This window comes from Hirundo rustica, chromosome 31 (genome assembly GCF_015227805.2).
Source record: "Hirundo rustica isolate bHirRus1 chromosome 31, bHirRus1.pri.v3, whole genome shotgun sequence".
Classification (NCBI taxonomy): domain Eukaryota; kingdom Metazoa; phylum Chordata; class Aves; order Passeriformes; family Hirundinidae; genus Hirundo; species Hirundo rustica.
In genome coordinates, this window is record NC_053480.1 from 1,209,339 (window position 1) to 1,215,584 (window position 6,246).

The 6,246-nt window shown below is 48.3% G+C and overlaps 1 pseudogene; it reads left to right on the plus strand.

Moving 5' to 3' along the window:
• Window positions 1–1,671: 1,671 nt before the first annotated feature.
• On the plus strand, window positions 1,672–3,269 carry LOC120764544 (zinc finger protein 626-like; annotated as a pseudogene).
• The last annotated feature ends 2,977 nt before the right edge of the window (window positions 3,270–6,246 follow it).

Sequence of the window (6,246 nt, forward strand, 5' to 3'; positions counted from 1 at the left end):
GAAGATACAAGGAAGAGGAAGATGTAGATGTCCAAGAACACTCAAGCAGGTGATGAGGAAGTCAGTGTCCCTTTCCCCCTCTCTCCTGCTCCATCTCCCAGCCCAGCATGGGCCCTGGCTGCCGGACAACCCCACTGCTGACACCATCCTGCTGGGGATGGATTTGGGGGATCTCCTTCCCCTTCCCTCTGGCACAGAATCAAATCCCATCCTCTCCTTGTTCTCCTTTTCTTCCTCTCCTTTTTCCTCCCTCCCCTTCCTTCTGCTTTTTCCTTCTTCTTGTTTTCTTCCTTCCTCTTCTTCCTTTCTCTTCTTCCTCCCGTTCCTTTGCGTTTCTTCCTTCTCTTTGTTCCTTTTTCTCCTCCTTTCTCCTTTTTATTCCTCTCCTACTTCCTCCCCTCACTACTTTTTTACCTTTCTTCCTCTCATTCTTCTTTATCCTTCCTCCTTCTCCTTGCTAATTTTTTCCTTTTTCCTTTTCTCCATCCTCTTTTTTCCTTTTGTCCATCCTCTCTTTTTTCCTTCTTTTTGTCCTTTCCTCTCCTTCTTCCTTCCTTCCCCAGACAATTAGCTGTGGACAGAGTCCAAAGAGGACAAATTCCCCCAGCAGAACCTCACGGAAGAGGCTGTTTTGAGTGGCTTCATGTCTCAGGAATTCAACAGGGAGGAAAAGCCCCAGAGATCCCACATGAGGAGGGGCTGCAAACCCAACCCAGGGTGCTCTGAGGAGGAAAGACCCTCCCTGTGCCAGGAAGGCAGCCAGAGATACAGCCAGAGCTTTGGCCTGGAGGGGCTGCAAACCCAACCCAGGGTGCTCTGAGGAGGAAAGACCCTCCCTGTGCCAGGAAGGCAGCCAGAGATACAGCCAGAGCTTTGGCCTGATGGTCCAGCAGCAGCTTCACAATACAGAGAAGCCCTACAAGTGCTTCGAATGTGGGAAGAGCTTCAGCCAGAGCTCTCCCACCTGATCCACCACCAGAACATCCACAGGGGAAGGGCCCTACATGTGTAGAGAATGTGGGATTGTCGCGCACCCAGGGACACCAGTTGACGGGTTTAATTCCCCGGCATTCAGGTGGCTTTAGAGTCCTGGCCCTCTGCAAAGCTCTGAGCCAACCGCAGAAAAAGATGGAGTCTTCAAGGTTGCATGCTACGTTTATTGTTTCTTATCTTACAATTTTCTCAGTGTCCAAGATGTTTGCCACGTCTTGGACATCTGACGACTCTTCCCGTCTCAGGGCTGTCCTTATCTTTTATACTAATTGCTATGTATTTTTTATTTACTATTTCTTACCAATGTCTATCACTATTACTAAAAAGGTCATCTTTACTCTGACCCAGTCCTCACTAACTACTTTGTGCCAACGTCACTGCTGAAATGGAGTGAGGGAAGGAGAATTAAGAAGAAGGAGACAACGCCCCAAATTCTCCATCTTGCCTCCATTCACTTCAATGCTAGAAATCTAATATTACTGTTTTTTCACCTGGTGATATACTAAACTACAATCTTTCACACTCTTGTGGCCTGCAACCCTCTCGCAGTGCAAGCAGCCTTTCCCACAGACTGAGATCAAAGCCAGTGTCTCTCTGAGCTCTGGGCTGGGGTCCCAGACCGCCCTGCCCAGGTCTCTGACCCTCCAGGGCAACCAAAGGAATGCCCTGGACTCCAACATGGGAAGACCTTCAGTGATGTCTCCACCTTTGCTGCCCACTAGCAGGTACACACTGGGGAACATCCCTACATGTGTGGGCAGTGTGGGAAGAGTTTCAGCCAGACCTCCAATCTCCTCACCCAGCAGTGCCTGCATATGGGGGAATGGCCCTTCAAGTGCCCTGACTGTGGAAAGAGCTTTGTCTACAGGCCCAACCTTGTCATCCACTGACACGTCCACAGCGGGGAGAAGCCTTATGAGTGTCCTGAGTGTGGGAAGAGGTTTTGGAGCAGCTCAGTTCTGAGAGGAATTACAAGATTTGTCTTTACAAACAAGCCCTGGGTCTGCTGGTAGATAAAACTAGCACTGAGAGAGAAAAACAATGGGAAGGATTCTACTGATTGATGAATGGAAAAGAAGAAATTTGCCTTTACCATAGGTTTGTTTGTAAATGAAATTGGATATTGAAAAATGAAAGTAACAATGGGGAAAATGCATAAATCCCATAAGAATCAAAAATTAGGGGGGTTATGCATTAAAAGGGGAATCTTAGGTCTTAGGCATTTCTGTACCTCTCAAGTACCTCAGCCAATGGGGAAAGAGAGAGGGAAATGTGGCCGGGACATTAGGATAAAAAGGAGGCTGCATCCTCCGAAAAACTGAGAGACTCCAGGGGAAATGCCCCATGGCCTCTCCCTTTATTTGAATAAAGTAAAAGGACTCCTCTGTCTCCTTTTTTGGACATAAACCTCTGGTGTTTGTGGATTAATTTTCCTAACAATTCTCATCAGGCATCAGCAGACACACACGGAGGAGAGACCTTAAAAGTGTCCTGACTGTGGCAAGAGGTTTCAGAATAGTTCACATCTCATCAGGCATCAAGGGACACACACCAGGGAGAGGCCATATGAGTGACCCGAATGTGGGAAGAGATTCAACCAGAGCTTTTCCTTGACCAGACACCAACAGACCACCAGTAAGGGAAGTGCCATGACTGCAGGGAGAGCTGGAGTTGAAACTCAGAGCTCATCACCCACCAGCACCTGCATACTCGGGAGAAGCCATACAAGTGCTTGGAATGTGGGAAGAGCTTCAGCTGGAGTTCCAGCCTTATCACCCACCAGCATCTGCACACTTGGGAACGGCCCTGCACAGCTGTGGGGAAGAGCTTTAGATGATTCAATACCAGATGATCCACATAGGAGAACTGCCCTACCAGTGTGGGGAATGCAGGAAGAGTTTCACTGATTTCTCCAACCTCATCACCCACCAGTGCCTGCACACTGGGGAATTCCTACAAGTGTCAGGAATGTGGGAAGAGCCTTAGCATCAGCTACTACCTGATCTGCCACCCGAAGATCCACACTGGGGAACAGCCTTACAAGTATCCTGAGTGTGGGAAGAGGTTTCAGAATAGCTCAGATCTCATCAGGCATCAGGATGCAGACAGAGTAGAGGCCCTTCCACTGTACCAGCTGTAGGAGGAGCTTCAACTGTAGCTCCGATATCATCACCCACCAAGACATCCACATTTAGAAGAAACCTTCTGAGTGTTGGGAGTGTGGGAGGAGCTTCTGCAGCTCTGTCTTGACCTCACACAAATGCACTCACTTATAAAGGAAGCCCTGTGAGATCCCCAGCTGGGGGAAGAGCTTTGTTTATTGCTCCAACTTCTTCACCCATTGGAGGACCCACATTGGATGATCCACAGTGACCCACATTGTGCAGAGAGCTGGTGATCCATATGCAGAGATGGGATACATTCAAGAAGAAGCTGGTTTTTTGAGGCCTGTGATGAACAGAGATTATTTGAGGAATGGGATGTTCCCCAAGTGACTACCAGAGACCCTTAAATGATGCCTATTCTGATGTAAATGAGCTCCAAGAAGTGATTGAAACATGTAAAAGAATTTGAGGGGAACGTTTAGCATTTATATGACTTTAGAAAATGAATTAATATGTATTAGTTATATAAATAAATACAAATATGAGAGATGGCTGAGTGTGTTTGATCGGGGGAGACCTACCCTGCATACACTCAGCACCAAAATAAAGTGAAGCTGCTTTCTAATAGTGAAATTACAGAGTTAAAGAGTTTAGTTCCTGTTTTCAGTGACATTTTCTTGTTACCCCGCCTCACCCCCACACAATCCCCAGTGCCAAACAGGTGCTGACACTCCAAAAGCAGCCAGCCTGTGCTGTGTGGCAGAAGGGGGCAGGGGGGGGGTGGGAGGGGGATGTCCCTGGGGCCCCACCTTGCACAGCACTGGGAGCTCCAGTTCTTGAGGGGTATCCTTTTTCCAGGGAAGAATCTCCACATCCCTCCCCTCCAAAGAATGGATGTGTCAGGAGACTCTGCAGTTAAATTTTGGGATGGGGCTGTTATAGTGATGCTTCAAGTTTTAGCTTTCATGTTTTTCAGATTCTGTGCTGCCTAGGAGTGTAGTTCTGAGCCTCATATTAAGTGTTAGTAAGCTCTCTTCACAGAGTAGGTACACAAAACAAATCCTTTTCCTGCTGAAGACCAAGGACAACAAGTTCAAGTTTCAGGCCCAAAAACATAAAAAATGGTGGGCTGAAGAGAGAAAACAAGAAGGATGGGACTGTTATAAATGCATATTATATAGTTGGATTTTCGCAAATATTAAAATGAATACTGTATGTATAATGTGGGAAGATTGTACTGTATTTTCTTTTATTAATACAGTTTAGAAATGTGATGAATTTTTTTTTATTAACTTTTTTTTATTTAACATAGTGTTAAAAGTAAAAGACTGTTGGTTTTTTTTTCCTAACACCTAAACTGGCCAAATCAGAAGGTAAGGGGAGTCATCCTTCATTCCTGCATGAAGATTGCTGACCAAAAAGCTATTGAACTTCTCTTATCAAGCATCTTATCCAAATGAAGATGACCAAAACCCTGGGAGGAGAATTTATGGGAGCTGTGCTATCAGATGGAATGGAGCCACCTGCAGATGGATCGACCAGATAAAATGATTGGGGGTGGGGAGAGGCTTGAAACTGAACAAAGAAATTCACACTCAAAAGGAATGTTTGAATCATGCATGTGAATTTATAAATATGCAAAAGGCTGATACTTTTAAGGAACAAACTTTTTGTTAGCAGGTATGCTGGCTAGCTAGGTGCCACGCATCCTCCACCAAGAAGCTGCATTTTGCTTTTGTCTCTCCTAACTGTCTATTTTTAAAATTTTAATAAACATATAAATTTTTCTAAGAAAGTGAACCTTGTTTTTCACAGGACTTCATAACCTGAAGCTGTAATTGGACAATTAAACCCCAATATGCAAATGGAACAAAAGTTATAAAAGTGCAAGACCTTGTGACTCAGTTGTCCATTTTGTGACCATTTTAAGTCCACCTTGGATGTAGCCCTGGTTAGTCTCTTGTGCAAGAAAGGCCTTTCCATAAATATCTACTTTATTCTCTAGCTCTGTCCAGTCTCTTGCCAGGTCAGCATTCCCAAGGCATCAGTAGTCTGAAGGCCTGCATTGTCAGTCAGATGTGCCTAGGCAGCTGTGCCAGCTCAACAGCATTGGATAAGTTACCAGCAGAATCACTTGGTTGCTCCTTTATTTTAACAGATCTCCCGTATCTTATCTCACTGTCATTCAACGCCAAAAGCAGTGGAAACCCCCTTCTTCCTTTACCGATGACATGTTTGCAAACAGGGCATTGTTCGTGTTGTTTGACCCCATTCCAGACAGAGCATCCGGGTACAGGACTCCCACGGGATGTCCCCGCCCACTGTGTCTCCCCCAACCCCCGCCAGTTTTCCTCATTCTCTCATTCATTTCCCATCGTTCCTGCAATCTCCAGTTTTCCCTACAGCTTAGGTTCAGGGAGTTCTCAACCCCTCCTGCTCGCTATTGGGAACTCAGCCCTCTCACACTCCGTTTGGAAGTCAAAAGACCCTCTTCTCCATCCTCTCACACCCTCTTCCCATCAAACCACTAATCTCCAGGTTTACCCAGAACTTGGTTTGGGGCTGCCACCCACCTCCCACTAAATGTGGGGGTTTGTTGTGCCCCTTTCACTAAATCTTGGTGGATTCCATACTCCGTTCCACTCCGTTTATGGGTCCCAGAGGAAACCTTCCACCTCTTTCCCATCGTCCCCAGATCCCCAGCCCACCATACCCCGCTCTTGGTTCGGGGAGGTCCTACCCCACACCTTTTCCCGTCCTGCCCGCGCTGCTTCCCATGGTAGCCCCTCTCTCCTTCCCCCGCTCCACACCCCGTTCACACGAGAGCTCCGCACCCGCAGATGGGGGGGCTCCCAGCACCACCAGTGCCACCAGTACGGCCCGAGCTGTCCCATCCCCAGCGCCGGGCGGTGCCGCCAGCCCCGAAGCAGCCGCGCTGTGCTGTGGGGGGGTCCCCGCGACCCCGCCCCGCCCCGCGCGGCGCTGGGAGCACCAGTCCGGACCCGTGCGGATTGTGGGTGAGCGGCATCAGCCGTGCCCGGACGGGGCCGGCGGGCCCGGCCTGGGCGCTCCCCGCCTCCTCCCTGCCCAAGTTCCCCTGGCGGCGGGTGCTGAGGGCGACGGGGAAGCGCCGGACGCTCCGGATGTG